The sequence below is a fragment of the Aethalodelphis obliquidens genome, unplaced genomic scaffold (assembly GCF_003676395.1).
Source record: "Aethalodelphis obliquidens isolate GAN/ISIS:26980383/991018 unplaced genomic scaffold, ASM367639v1 scaffold285, whole genome shotgun sequence".
Taxonomy (NCBI): Eukaryota; Metazoa; Chordata; class Mammalia; order Artiodactyla; family Delphinidae; genus Aethalodelphis; species Aethalodelphis obliquidens.
In genome coordinates this window covers 8,679-22,591 of record NW_020838199.1, presented here as the reverse complement: position 1 = coordinate 22,591, position 13,913 = coordinate 8,679, and the positions used below count along the sequence as shown (strand labels likewise).

Sequence of the window (13,913 nt, the reverse complement as noted above, 5' to 3'; positions counted from 1 at the left end):
AAGCCACACCTCAATTTCTACTGGTTATTGCTAGTGTTTTAATAATTAGTGATTTTCAAAAAATTTTTACTTGGATCCAATTACCTTGCTAGATTAGTTTTGGTTTGAAGAGTTTTTCAGTTTCATTTCCTAGCTTTTCTAGGTATACAATAAGTAACGATTGGTGTTCTCTTAATTCTAATCTGTATGCTACTTATGTCGTGCATGAGCACAAATATTTTTAAAATGTTGAATAGTGAATAACAGGCGTTCAGTGTCTTGTTCCTAACTTTCAGGAGAAAGGTTTTTTAGGATTTCACAGTTTTATATGGCGTTCACCCTTATTGTTTGTGATAAATATTCTACTCTGTTTGGGAAGTTTTCTTCTATTCCTATTTTTAGAAGAAGCAATATGTTATAGTGGTAAAGAGCACAGATTTTGTGCCTGGAAGCCTAGGTTCAAATCCTGCCTCCACCACTTTCTTTAGGTGTGTGATCCTGGGCAAGTTGCTTTGCCTCCTTTTGTCTTCCATGTGTAAAATGGAGCTACCTCATAGGGCCTTGAGGATAAAATCAGTTCGTAAGTGTAACGCACTTGAAACAATACTTGGCATGTAGTATACCCTATAGCAAATTATTATTATACTTAAGTTTTTATTAGGAATGGATGCTAAGTTCTGTCCGACTTTTAAAAATCTGTTGGTGTAATGTTATGGCTTTATCATTCTTTTCAGAATCGATTTTGCTGACAAGTTTCCAAATGAAATTTCCTTGTGTTCCTGGAATAAAATCCTTTTTTTTGTGGTGATTTTATTTTAATTTTTAAGTACAGAACTAGATTCAATTTGCTTTGCAAAATGAATTTGGAAGTTTTGTTTTATTCTCTTATTACCTGGAAGAGTTTGCATAATGAGGGGATTATTCTTTGAAGCATAAAAATAACTGGGCCTGATCCCTTTTTGGGAGGAAGGGGATTGGGAGGGACATATCTTTAGCAGCTGTCTTAGTTTGGGTTGCTATAACAAAATACCACAGACTGGGTGGCTTAAAGAACAGATATTTATTCCTTACAGTTCTGGAGGCTGGGAAGTCCAAGATCAAGTTGCCAACATGGTCAGGTTCTGGTAAGGATCCTTCGAGTCTTGGCTGCCATCATCTTCTTGCTATAGCCTCACATTGTAAAGAAAGAGAGCAGCTCTCTGTCTCTTCCTCTTCTAATAAGGACATTACTTCCATCATGAATGCCCTACCCACATAAACTAATCTAACCCCAGTTACTTCCCAAAGGCCCAACTCTACCTACCATCACCCTGGGGATTAGGCTTCAATATATGAATTTCAAGGAAACAAACGTTTGGTCCATAAATTCTGAGTCCAGCTTCCCCAAATTCATGTCCTTCTCATTTGCAAAATAAGTTAATTCCATCCTAACAGCCCCAAAGTCTTAATTCAGCACTCCTAGTGGAAAGGCTGAAGTCCACAAATTCTCATCTAAATCACATATGGGTGAGATTTGAGCTACGATTCATCCTGAGGCAGAGTTCCTCTCCGGCTGTGAACCTGTGAAACCAGACAGATTATGTGCTTCCCAAATACAGTACTGGGGGCTTCCCTGGTGGCGCAGTGGTTGGGAGTCTGCCTGCCGATGCAGGGGATGCGGGGTTCATGCCCCAGTCCGGGAGGATCCCACATGCCGCGGAGCGGCTGGACCCGTGGGCCATGGCCGCTGGGCCTGCGCGTCCGGAGCATGTGCTCCATCACCGGAGAGGCCACAACAGTGAGAGGCCTGCGTACCGCAAAAACAACAACAACAACAACAACAAAAAACCAAAATACAGTGCTGGGACAGTTATAGGATCAACATTGTATGTTGAAAAAACCTGCAGTTCTTCCCTCCTGTGTCACCTGCACTACTCAGAACGTTTCAGTTCTTACACTTGAGGTCACCAGATGTGTGGGTGGCTTCCCCCACACTAATTCTCTGCAACACCAGCTGGGTGTCCTACTATTTAACTCAATTCTGACACTACGTGGAAATAGATCGCACAGCTTAAGGGCTTAGTCTCATAAGACTCACACACACCTCATCCCCCCACCCCCACCAACTTTAGATACTAGTTCTAAGCCCAAGTTATCACCTGTGTTACTGACCAACCAGCTATAGATGAGAGGTTCCAACAGCCCCCTCTTTGGGTTTAGTTTGCTAGAGTGGCTCACAAAACTCAGGAAAACAGTTTCCTTACATTTACCGGTTTATTATAAAGGAATATGATAAAGGATACATATGAATAGCCAGATGAACAGATACATAGGGGAAGGTCTGGGAAGGTCTTGAGCGCAAGAGCTTCTGTCCCTGTGGAGTCAGGATGTGTCACCCACTGGGGAGCTCTCTGAACCTGGTCCTATTGGGATTATTATGGAGGCTTCGTCATGTAGGCATGGTCAATTATTAAGTCCATTCCCAGCCCTTCTCTCTTATCAGGAGAACGGGACTGGGGGAAGGGGGCTGAAAATTCCGAGCTCTGAATCATGGCGTGGTCTTTCTGGTGACCAGCTCTCATCCAGGAGCTCACCCAGAGTTGCTTTATTAGAATAAAAGATGCTCCTATCACTTAGGAAATTACAAAGGTTTCAGGACCCCTGTGTCAAGAACCAGGGTCAAAGACCAAATATTAGAACAAAAGATGCTCCTAGAGCTCTTATAACTTAGAAAATTCCAAGGGTTTCAGGGGCTCTGTGCCAGGAACTGGGGGCAGAGACCATTGTAATCTCACACATTCCAATTCCAAAAAGGAGAAATCAGAAGGAAGAAAGTGTGCTAGGGCCTGAGCAAGTCCAAAACTTAGCAAAGCAAGTTACATGAGATCTTAAGGCTCAAGAATAACTTTTTGGTCGGTCCTCTGCCCTCCAGGACCACTGGGGTGATGGTCCCACCTTCTGGATGCTCTGGGGAGCATCCAGAGCTCAGATGGAGTCAGAGCTCCAGGGGAGTCTATCCCAAGGCTCTGGGTGGCTCTGCCCCCATGGCTTCTGTGGAAGCTGTCTGGTCTGTTTGAAACCGAGGTGGTAAACCCTGATCATCTCTGAATCACCTTCAGGGTTATTCTTCCTTTGTCTTGAAGAATAAGCACACTTTTGCAATCTGTCTTCATTTCTCGTTTTAGGACTTCGGATGCAGTCAAATTGGAGGTTAGGGCTTCAACATGTTAATTTAGGGGGGACACAATTTAGTCCATAGCGATACCTCAATTCCCCTGCAATACATCGCCAGTGGTCGGCCTAGATCTGCAGCAAGCCCAGTTATCCCCAGAACTACTTTTCATCCACTGTGTTGACATCCTCATTGCTGGCCTGACCAAGAAACACCTTGACCAGTCCGTACCTAAGGTTGTAGATCTTACGACATGCAGGAAGGGCCGACAACACTGATGAGATGCAGGGACCTGCTCAAAAGTGCAGTTTCTGGGAGCCACCTGGGCCAGTAATCAGAGGAGTATTCCTGATAAAGTCAGCCGAAAACTGCTGTCCTTGGCAGCCCCCGGCAACAAGAGCGAGCCTCCATAACTGGTAGGCCTTCTTGGCTGTCAGAGGCAACATGTATCACATCTGGGTATTCTTTTGGTCCCTTATGTCATGGTTACTCACAAGACAGACATCCTTGGATGGGATCCCCAACAGCAGCAGACTCTAGAGGCTGTGCAAGATGCATTGGCCTGGACGCCGTCATTGAGACCAATGGTGCTTGCCAGCCCTCTGGAGCGCCACATCTTGGCGATTTACTTGTGAGGATTGGAGCCTATGGCAACAAGAGACTGCTACTTGGGTACATAGGCCCCTTGGGTTTTGGACCGGTGAATACTGAAGATAGCTGCCAGACACACCCCCTTCAAATGGCAACTCCTAGCTGGCCTTTGGCCCTAATGGAAACAGAGCTCCTGACCACCAAAGCCCTGTATGTGACCTTAAGACCTGAGCTGTCCATCCTCAAGTGAGTACTCGCTTATGCTACTAATAAAATAGGACAGGCTCAGCAAAGTGCTATCATTAAATGGAAATATTACATCCAAGATCAAGCCTGAGTGGGATTCCAGGGGGTCAGCCAACTCCATGAAGTAGCTGTCTTTCCAGAAAAGGCTGAACAGGCTGTAGGCTCTCGCCACTCCCTTAGTGAAGTGCAGCCCATGGTTCAAAGATGTTCCAGCTGATGGTATAGGTTTGTGTTTGCACTTTTTTTAATGAGTTGGTCAGTCAGATGCAGCCAGAAGAGGAGACAGGAGAGGCACAGGAGAAAAAAAGACCCAAACTTTATTATACTCACTGATCCTAGAGACAGGAGGCATGGCACTCCACGCTGGACCACATGGGTAAGCCACCAGGGTGGTGAAGAGTCAGGGGTCAGGAGTGAGGGGAAGGTTTAGGTCATGGTCTTTACAGGGATTTTCAAGGGAAAGGCAAGGCAGTGTTTGATGGGTTTGGGGCTGAAGGGGTGGTTCCTAGTTGCCTAGCACCTGGCCCTGGGATGATAAAGGCAGAGGAATATTGTCTCCTGGGGTGTATGGGCCAGTAGAGGTGGTGAGGCTCTGGACTGGTTAGTTTGCATATCAAAGACATGCCTCTGGCTGGGACATTTGCTATCTCTAAGAATTGGCTAGCCCTAGGAAGGCCAGTCTCCCCAGCCAGAATGTTGTTTTGGGGGAGATATCAAACATCATAGCATACAGAAAATTAAAAAAAATATTTAAGTACAATAAGTCCTCTGAAGTTTTGGCATCATGTTAACGAAAGTTTGGGATGATGATAATGGAGATGTTTAGAGAGTAGGGCAAAGTTGCCCTAAACAGCATAGAAAAGATTTTATTACGAGAGTAAAGGAGAGGAACATTCTGTTCTAGAATGTAGAATTATAAGGAATCTCTGCAGGCCAGCCCATAAATAAGTTTCCCATTTTTTATGGCATTAGCCAAGAAAAATAGATTTGAAATTTTGGGAGTCTAAGACCCTCAAGGTTAAGAAAAACAACCAATCACAAACAAGTCACTGGGTTTTCCCAAATAAATGCAACCACTTCAGCTATAGCCAATCAAGCAATTTCCTTGCTTTTCTTCCTTGTCCTCTCTATAAAAACCTTGCATCTAGCTCCTGTTGGTGGAGTGGTCCTAACTACTTCCAGGTTGGTGCTGATTTGAATTGATGTTTGCTCAAATGAACTCTTAAAAATTTTAATGTCTCAATTAATCTTTTAACAGTACCAACTGTTGGTGATGTTAAAGGGACATAGAAATTGTCATGACTCCTAGTGGAAGTCCCTCTCTATCAATTCTTACCTTTGCCTTCCTCTGATCCTAGAACTGGAATAATGCCTTTTGCTGATACAGATGGTTAATGGTCCCTGAGGAATAATGGTCATGAGTCCCCCAGGGGGAGGAGAAACCTCCGGTTCCGGTTGATATGAATGTGCTTCTTCATTAGTGGTCAGATTCTATCTTTGGCTTTGACTCAATGTTTTACCAAGGCTTTTGACCCAGAATCATACTCCTGCCCCTTCCTTGAATAGAAACCAATTATCTCAGTTTCAGAAGGAAGCTGCAAAGAGAAAAAAAACACGGACTTCTTAGAACCACCTAGGCCCAAGATGGTGGAAGATTTGACTTCCAGTAGATCTTAAGCCTCATTAATCACTCATTGTAATACATTAGGATGCTAAAAGACACACCCGCCAGCACCGTGACAGTTGACAATTGCCATGACAACAACCGGAAAAACCCATTCAAGGACTGAAAAGGCGTGTTGCATCAGTTCCGCATCCAAACCACACCCCTGTTCTTAGATAAGTCGTAAATATTCCTCCCACTCTTTCCAATTCCCTACCTTTAACCTCCACCCTCCTATGTATTTGGCGTTTCTGCCCGAACTGGGTTGAGAAGTTGATTTGTGAACTAGGTTTCGGGTTCTCCATTCTTTGGCCATTGAATAAAGCTTGTGCTGTTCCGGTCTCAGCATCGGTTTCATAATTGGCTGTGTGAATCTAATCGGGAAAAGAACCTCCCTGGCTGAGACAAAAGGTCGCGGGTCCAGTCAACCAATTTGGTAATACTTTGAATCCCCCTGTACCTCTTTCAGCGGCGCTGAGTACAGCTGCTAATGCCTCTGGATGGTCATCTGCCTGATCCTTCCTGTATGCAAATTACCTACAACATACCTAATAACTGCACTTTATGGAGTTGCCTGCATCATTTCTTTGGTCTCAAACTTCCTTCTCAGTTCAGAGGTTATTGTGGAGCTTAACAGTAGAACAGCCATCTTAGGCTGGGGAGGTCATTTCAAGATAAGAGAATTGCACCCTCCCCCAGTGGAAAATTACCAGCAGTCACAAGAAGTTGGCGGTCCTGGAAGAGTGAGTAACGACACACCCAGCCCTAACCACCACATGGGTGGAACATTAATACGAGGGTGACCAGAAGGGACCATAAAAAACGTCCAGTTTCTCTCCCCCAGGGGCAGACCTCCTCTTGGTCTCACTCGCTGCTCCCTTGCAGTGTACTCAGTAAATCTCGCTTTCTACCCTTGCTTCTTTTTTTTTTTTTTTAACCCTTGCTTCTGACTCGGTAAATTCTTTTACAGCTGGAGTTGCTGGCCCCATCACTTCACCCTGCGGTGGTTATCATTACATACCCCTGCCATCCAACACTTGGAATACAGCAATAAACAAAAACAGATTCCATAGTCTTTCTCCCCCGTGTCTATGGCCTGACACAAAGATAGACAGATCCCTTACCCATTACCAATAGAGTTTCAACTCCCCATGAGAGCCTTCCTGATGCTGTCTCTACCCCTGCATCCAGAGGCATACCATAATCTTTTTGGAGGAAGATAGGGGAGGACTTAGGGGGGTAAGGGATGGAAGTATGTGTGTGAATTCCTGGTAAGGGAAAAGGGGCTGAATTCCATTTTAAATCCTTTTTAGTACTACTTAAAGTATCAGTATTTCTTTGATACAAGTTAGAAAGTAGTTAAAAAATTCACTTACAAACATCACTTTGTAAAAGAGAACACATTGTTTGATTTCCTGTTTTTTCCCCACAAAGAGGGGCTCAGGGTTTGTGACCAGAAAGAGTGAAAATCCCACCAGGACAATTTTCTTTCTGTCACTTGGCTACAGCTGATTCTCAGTTGTACATTCTGATCTTTCTTCAGCCACAGTCCAGACCCCCATCCTCACTTACCATACCCAAACTTATCTCTTCACATTTCAAAATAGGAGGTAAAGGAAATTCCCTGGCAGTCCAGTGGTTAGGACTCCAAGCTTCCACTGTTGCGAGCCTGGGTTCCATCCCTGGTCAGGGAATTAAGAACCCCACAAGTCTCGTGGTGCAGCCAAAAATAAAAAAATAAACAAAATAGAAGGTAAAAATTAAGGGGGAACCTTTCCCCCTTCTTTTTCAAAGTCAGAAAGCTGATGCATTTTAAATTTGAAAACACGCAAATGAACAAAACCCTTCAGCCTGTGGCTTTTGCACACTTCAGGGAATCAGGGTAAAAGGAAGGATCCTGCACTCCCGGGTTGTCAACTTTGGCTACAAGTTGGGATCACCTGGGGAGTTAAAGAAGTAGGAACACTTGGGCCCCACCCACAAAGCTTTGTGCTTAGCTGATTGTAAGGTTGGATCTTAACAAACGGCACCGCGAAACAGAGGAAAGCTTCAAGTGAGCTTTATTAGGGAGCTCTCCCGGGCGAGGTTCACTGGTCTGAGAGAAAGGGGCCAGAGAAGGTGCACCCGGGGCGAGGGTTGGGCAAGATTTTATAGGGGAAGAAGGGAAAGGGGTGTGGTGAATCTGGGAGGGCGCAGGGTATTCCTTATTTGGTCTTTTCGGGTATCCTGGGGGCGGTTAGTCCTGCCCCTCGAAAGGCGGGAAGGCTGGGCCGGGTGCAAAGTCCCCAGGTCAGTTCCTGGAACTGGGTGGTCCGGAGAATTTCGGTCTGATGCAACCTGTGAATCTGATTGTGTTCCCCTGCCTCGGGCCAGTTGGCCTTACACTGATGTGCAATATAACCGCTTTAAGAGCTCCCCAGGGGATTATACTGTGCAGCAGAATTAAGAGCCAGTGATTTACATTCACAGTTCTTTGCTACTCAAAGCCTGGTACAGGAACACAACACGCTCACACCTGTGAGTTTGTCAGACCTAGTCTTTGCCCCCTCCCTCGCCTCCCAAATTAGAATCTGCAGTTTAACCAGCTAAGCCTGTTTAACCTCAAGTGATTTGCATTCCTATGCACATTAAAGTTGGAGAAGCTCTGCCCAGGGCTCCTGCCAAGCAAACTGGCCCAATGTGGAAGGAGGTAAAGCACTCAGGAAACAGAGCTCCAAGAATAGGCCCCCAACCGGAGGACGGAAGAGATCTCCTTGTTACAGGCTCTGTGTTGTGGCTCTCAGGGAAATCAGGTAGTGGCCGAAGTGGGCTGAGCCTCAGGGCGCTGGGCAGGACTTCAAAACAGAGCTGCTCTCTGAGCAGAGCAAACAGAGCAAAGAGACTGCTTCTGCAGCGGTGCAAAGGCTGGAGGGGCCGATCTGCTGGATCTGTTTGACCACACCAGTCTGGGTGCTGTCCATGTTAGCTGCTGTCCCGTGACATAAGCACACCCCAAACACAGAATCTGCTTGAGCTCCTCTGTGGTGGGAACACTGTGCTCTCAAACAGACTGTGAAACAAAAAATGTTGTTCACCATCCAGTTTTATAAGGATTAAGTCATTTGCCAATGCAGCTGCTGACCGACAGTGCACCCTAGGAGGAATTCAGGAGGAAAACCAGGATGAGGCACTCTGTGCTTTGGAAAAACAGGTCCCTTAGACAGATGTGTATCTCAGGAAAAATTTTAATGAGTCTGGATTCTTGCATTTTCCCAAACATAGAAAAAGCACTAAAATAATTAACTGAGATATCTGTTCCTTGTGACCTTTCACTGAGATGTATGCTTGACAGCATGTATTCCCTAGACAAAATCATATGTGTACTGGCTTCTCCTCTATCTCTGTGGAGCAGCTCTCTCAGAGAGCGCTCTCTTCTGGGCTATAGTCCTCAGTAAAACCCAATCTACCAGCTCTTATGTTGTGTGTTTTTCTTTCAGTTGACGAGACAAAATTCAAAACTCTTTCCTGTGTGTGGTTGCGATGTTCAATCCCTTACCCACTCACCCACTCCTTGGAGACAAGTTACTAAGAACATTATTTCAGAAGGAAAACTGTATAGACGAGCAGTTCCCACTTTCCTTTTTAGGTGTGTTGGATATTTTCCAGTTCTCCCCCATATTCACTCTCAATCCTTCTCAATGCTGTCCTGAGACCTGAGAAGCTGACCTTCTTCCACCAGCTTCCAGTTGAGTCATGTTGAGGGATGATGAGCATCCCTCCTACTGAAACATAAGAGTTGTGAGTTTACGTTTTGTTCGGGGTCTTGCTGAGGACTAGAGACCAGGAGACAGCCTCTCAGTAGCTCTGATGAACTTCTCTGAAGAGGTGGGGGGGAACCAGTTCATATACGGTTTTTTCCTTTTCTTTTGGCTAGGAAATACATGTCGCCAAGCATACATCACAGTAAAAGACTACTGCTAATCACAAAGAACAGATATCTCAAGTTAATAATTTCATTGCTTTTCTATGTAGGGGAAGATGCAAGAATCTGGGGTCATTGAAATTCTTCCTGAGATATACATTTAACTATCTAGGGGCCTGTTTATCCAAAGCACAGAGTGCCTTATCCTTTTTTCATCCTGAATTCCTCTCAGGGTGCAGAGTGCAGTGGGTTGCAACTTAACCCTTATATAATTGGGTGATGAGAGATACTCTTTGTTCACAGTTGGGCCAGTGGCAGGTCCTGGCAGGAGATCAAAGGGAGAGTCAAGAAATTTATTACCCCAGCTCACTGTGTGCTGGACCATGGGGTTGGGCGTGTCGCTGAACTGAAGGCCACAGCTTCTATCAGGTAGCCTGCTCCTAGGGGTGGTAATAGTTTCCAAATATCGCTAGCCCTGGGGTTTTGTACCACCCCATGTTGTGTTTTCTTAACAATTACACTTTTGTGTGTGTGTGGTGGGGAGGCGCACCACGAGGCATATGGGATCTTAGTTCCACGACCAGGGATCAAACATGCGTCCCCTGTAGTGAAAGTGCAGAGCCTTAACCACTGGACCACCAGGGAAGTCCGCAATTACACTTTTTATATGTTGCCGCTTGAACCCTCCTCATTTATGCTGTGCCGTTGGTTTCTCTTCCATCGCATCAATAGCTCTCTGGTGCCAGGATCCATTCTCTCTTTCCATCCCTGGTGGCTGGGGCATTGACAAAGAACCTGGGGTGGTTCAGACGACTGGAACAGAGCCTCAGCACACAGATGAGCATCCCTCCTACTGAAACATCAGTTGGCAACATGCTGAGGCCTGGCACTAGGATGCATGTACCACAGGGCAACCAGGACAGCTACCTGGCCCCTTGACACAGCAGCTTGCACGTGTCCTCCAATGGCAGCAGGTGGTCTTTACGGCATTGGCTCCACACCCTCCAGGTTCTCTGATGCTGTCAATAGAAGACATTTGCTCCTACAGGGACTGGGCAGTCTCCTGATGTGACTTCAGCCCTTCTTCAAGCAGCCTCTCTACCCACAAACTTACCCCTCTAGAATTCTACATACTGGCAGATAGCACCATTGTTCACCCACTAGGTGAACCCTGTTAGAACTCACCTATAGGAGTTTTAAAGATGAGACAACAGGCCCAAAATGGAGTAGCTCATGCTAAGCCCCATGTGACCAAAATCAAACTTAATTTAAAGTTTTGGCCCTCCCAGAAATGGAATTTTAAACCAGTCCCATTCCCTCAGGAATTTCCTGATCAGCACTAGATAGGTAATCTGCCTGATAGACCCCTGCCATTCCCTTGTAAAGGAGAGTAACCTTGCAATGACCAATATCCTTTTTGTCTAGTATAACTTCCTTTTTCCTGCTCCCTTTTGCCTATGAAATCTCTTGCATTGCATAGCTCTTTGGAGCTCGTGTCTATCTCCTAAATTGTGTGCTGTCTGATTCATGAGTTGCTGAATTAAGGCCAATAAGATCTTTATTTTTTTAATTTTTAAAATATTTTTTTGGCTGTGTTGGGTATTCGTTGCTACGCTCGAGCTTTCTCTAGTTGCGGCGAGTGGGAGCTACTCTTCGTTGCGGTGCACGGGTGTCTCATTGTGGTGGCTTCTCTTGTTGCAGAGCACGGGCTCTAGGTGCTCTGCAACAAGAGAAGGCTTTGGTAGTTGTGGTGCACATGCTCAGTAGTTGTGGCTCGCAGGCTCTAGAGGGCAGGCTCAGTAATTGTGGTGCACGGGCTCAGTTGCTCCACAGCATGTGGGATCTTCCCAGACTAGAGATCGAACCCGTGTCCCCTGCACTGGCAGGCAGATTCTTAACCACTGCGCCACCAGGGAAGTCCCAAGGCCAATAAAATTAATTTACTTCATTGAATTTTGTTCTTTAACAGTTTTGGTGATGACAGTGGGATCCAAGGGAGTCTACTAACATCCTCAAGGACAATGGGAAACATAGGCATTGGCACCTGCTGAACCCTTTTGTTCTCTTTCTCGCTGCTTCTGAAGGCCATGGGTAAGTTTCTCTTGGATCTAAGCTCTGCTCCCTTTGCATCTGAGCTTGCTGCTCTCATTGGTTTTTCAGTCCAGGGTTAACAGGGCAGTCTGGACTGACAGGAGGATTTAACAGAGCACAAGTCCCTAGCTCCTGGTCAGTCCACAATACCATTTCTTTGGTTACTGCTGACATCCACAGGTCTATTTCCTGCTCAGTTATTATTGGTTTCTGCTGATATACACATAAGGTAAAAGAATGATCGATCTACTGTTAAAGGGAATCTTGGAAGGCAAATTTACAAAAGATGCATTCAGGTTGAGCACCTAAAAGCTGTTTGAGCTCACCATCTAATCTAAGACCCCCATTCTAGGATAAATTGGTTAGGGAATGGGTTAGATCAGTACTAGGTCACCTGCCAACCTCAAGAAAATTTTTGTGCAATGAGATGCCCTGTAAAACATAAAACATCACAGAATCTCCAACCCAGTGGCACATTCCTGTTAGAGATGAATTTGGTTCCAAGAGACCAAAGGCTTCACTGAAGAAATAGGGTCCTCAAGTTCCAAAGAACTGAGTGTTCTATCTTCTGGCACACCTGCTTATTTTACGTCTAAGAACTATGGTCCTGGAAGCTATAGATACATACAAAAATGTCAGAATCTTACTAAAGACAACCTAGATTTACAATGACCATTATGGGGAACATTCCAGTTAGACAAGGCCATTCATTCAAAAAGTACAATTGTAATCGAGTGTTCCCAAATCAAACCGACAGAATGGGATACCTTTTATTTTAACTGATATGCAGAAGCCTCCAAAAGGCTTCAAGATTCCAAAATAGCTTCATTGAAAGATTCATTGCAAAAGACTAATGAAGGGGCTTCCCTGGCGGTCCAGTGGTTAAGACTCTGAGCTGCCAATGCAGAGGACATGGGTTTGATCCCTGGTCGGGGAACTAAGATCCCACATACCGCAGGGCCAAAAATTTTTTTAAATAAAAGCACTAATGAAAAGTTAAAGACACAAGAGTTACCCAAAACCAAAGGCTGTAAGACTGACGTGACTCTTACCACTCCCATCTATCTTCCTTTACCTGAGTACTCCCAGTCTACTAATCCTCTATCTGAATCACCTTTCCACTCTGAAGAGACTATTAGTTACCTTTTATTTTATTTTGTTTATAGTAAACTTTATTTTCATTGATTTCATTTAACATAATTTCAAAGTAGGTCTGTGCTTTAAGATAAGCAAAAGAACAGATATCCTAAATCTCATTAAGAGATCTTTTTCACACTGTTCCTCTGAGCAGGACACGGGGTTTCAGGGGCCCCAGTGGTGTTACCTAACATTTTATCCCTGGAGATATTACCTGTAGATACAGAAAGAACAGATAACACCAACACACAAGAATCAAACTGTATGAGGGTACTACAGGAAGAAGCTCTTATGTTATACTTTATCTACCTCTTTAGGGTTGTAATGATAATGACTGACTTTTTTCTCTGCAAAGTTCAGTGTTTTTTTGTTGTTGTTTGTTTTTGTTCAGTGTTGTTTTAAATAAAATGTCAGAATATGTGAAAATGCTGTACTCATTTATCTTAATACAGTAAAAATAGTGGAAGTTTAAAAATTCTTCATGAGTCCAATCTGGGTCATAACTACCACTGATGGGGTTTACCCAGCACACTAATTCCAAGTTTGGTGACCATCAGCAAACTGGCCCCCGCAATTAAGCCTGCAGGCATAAATTTTCCAGTGTGGTAGAATCTCATTCCCATAATGCCAGCCAAGGTTCCAGATGTAACGAAGAAAACCTAAATGTTCCTTGGATCCTGAGACCCCTGATAGGCACCCGGGCCTGCTAAACCACAGAAGAGGAGCCCGGCAGCCAGAGACGGGACACTGCCTGCTTTTGCATAGCCAGTGATCCCACTTATCCCACCCGAAGCAACCAGTGCTGCGTAGCCAAAACCAATACAATATAAAGGCACTAGTGGGCTGGAGTCCTGCATTGTTCTCTTTCACTCTGTCCAGACAGATTACACCAGGCCTGCACCTCCTTCCTGAAGGTCTGCACTGGCCCACAAGGGCGCACATGCCTTGGGGTGGAGAGTCGCCAAAGTTAACTTTTAACATCTTTTTAAAATTAATTAATTAATTTTTTGGCTGCGCTGGGTCTTCGTTGCTGCACACGGGCTTTCTCTTGTTGCGCTGAGCGGGGGCTACTCTTTGTTGCGGTGCGCGGGCTTCTTATTGCGGTGGCTTCTCTTGTCGCGGAAGACAGGCTTTAGTGCGCTGGCTTCAGTAGT

At 45.1% G+C, this 13,913-nt stretch overlaps 1 pseudogene; it reads right to left on the bottom strand.

Moving 5' to 3' along the window:
- Positions 1–13,262: 13,262 nt before the first annotated feature.
- LOC113616651 (transmembrane protein 14C pseudogene) lies at positions 13,263–13,616 on the bottom strand (annotated as a pseudogene).
- Between the last annotated feature and the right edge of the window lie 297 nt (positions 13,617–13,913).